The sequence below is a fragment of the Lutra lutra genome, chromosome 1 (assembly GCF_902655055.1).
Source record: "Lutra lutra chromosome 1, mLutLut1.2, whole genome shotgun sequence".
In the NCBI taxonomy this organism is placed as follows: Eukaryota; Metazoa; Chordata; class Mammalia; order Carnivora; family Mustelidae; genus Lutra; species Lutra lutra.
In genome coordinates, this window is record NC_062278.1 from 114,715,271 (window position 1) to 114,717,333 (window position 2,063).

Here is a 2,063-nt window from a genome sequence, read left to right on the forward strand (position 1 = left end):
GATAGCTGTTGATAATTAAGGATCTTTGCATTTCTGGAATAAATCCTCTTCGATAATGACGTGTTATATTTTTTAATGTACAGGTAATTAAAATAAATTTTTTTGCAGCTACTGTCTTAAATTATTTACTGAAATTAGAAAATGTGCTTTGAATTATTTCCGCTTTGAGGAATTACTGACATTTTCTATATGTCTTCTTGTTTCCTTGAATAAAACCTGAACAATTAAGGTTTTAGTCTTATTTTTTAGGAACAAAGTTTAGTATATATCGATCAGATACCCCTTTGATTATGTTACTTAGGTCTTCTATACTCATCTGTCTTGGGTTAAAAGGAGGAAATTAAAGTCTCTTACTTTAAGTGTGTTTTAATCTAATTCTGTATTACCTGCAATTTCCACTTTATGAAAGCTATAATATTATTTGACCTATGGATATTCATAACTGAATTCATAGTAATTTTCACTCTTTAGCATCACATACTGATCTGCTTTGACAAGTTTTCTACTCTTTGACCTAAAGTCACCTTTGTCTGATGTAAACCCATATTTTTCTGCTCTGCTTTTGTTCAATATACCTTTGTGCCTTCATTATTTTAAACTTTTCTGAATCACTTTCTTTAGGCGTGACTGTATGTGCATGTGCTCACAGGCTTCAGTGTGAAATCTTTTTATTTAAATGGGTGAATAAGCTTATTTACATTCATTGGTATTACAGACATATTTGGTTTTAGTTCTATAAAATTATTACAGAACTAAAACCAAATATAAAATATTATGTTTTGTTACATATTTTTAAGTCTTCTGAACTGTTTTCTGTTTTTTAATTATAACTCTCCTATTTAAGATGGTTGTGATTATTTTTCTCATAATTGTCTTTGTAACTATATACTGTATAACACTCCTAGTTCAAGTGTCTACAAAGTATATATTAAGATGGTTGTGATTATTTTTCTCATAATTGCCTTTGTAACTATGTACTGTATAACACTCCTAGTTCTTAAAGTGTCTACAAAGTATATATTATAGTTTGCATTCTCTTTTTCCCAACTATAGTCAATAAAGAAAGTGAACTTTCTTAGTTTTTAACTTTGTATTGGAAAAGATGCCTATTCTCTTGCTTTTCTTGTCACTTTATTTATTTTTATTATTATTTTTTTTTTAGAGAGAGAGAGAGAGGTTGGGGTGGGGGGGGGCAGAGGGAGAAGGAGAGAGAATCCTAAGTAGGCTTCATGTCCAGCATGGACCCCAAAGCAGGCTCGATCTTACAACCCAGAGATCATGACCTGAGCCGAAATCAAGAGTTGGATGCTTAATTGAGTGAGCCACCCTGTGTCACTTTAGATGTTCTCTCTTGAGTCCCAGCTGCTGCTGGAGAGGCCACCTTCTATCTTTGCTCAAATTCTATTTTCCTTCCTACCTGCCTCCTCTCAAGTTATGTCATTGTATTTTTTTTTCCTACATCATCAGCTTTTATAATTATCTTCTGCTACCAACTCCTAACACTTTAAAACTGTCTTCGCCTTGCAGTCAAATGTCTTCTGTTTCACTGACACTCCTTTTACATTTCTCTTGCCCTCTCTTGGTCACCTAAAGGTTTTCCTTCAGTTGTTTTGTTCTGTTCTGTTTTGCTTTGTTCCTGTTTCCCTCAGGAAGTTTCTTGGGATCAGCTGTTAGTCTGTTTCCTTTATACATGAAACTCAGCTTGGTTGGATGGATTGAAATTCCTTTGGTCACATTTTATTTCCTTGCATTAGAGGTGTTTCTTCATTTTCTGCTGTTGAATGTAGCTATGGAGTAATCTGAGACCAACGTTTCTTTTTTACTTTATTAGCAACTTGAGCTTTTTGCCTGACTGCCCAAATGTTTAAAGTCAAATAATTTCTTTAGAAAATAGCTCAGTGTGGACTCTCTGAGTCACTTTTCCTTGGAACATGATTTACTCTCTTAATATGTAAATCGAAGCCCTCTTTTATGCCAGAAAAATGTCCTTCCATTATATTTTAAAATTTTTGTTCTGTGTCATTGTTTCAATTTTTCCTTTGGAGACTAAGTTATTTTTATAT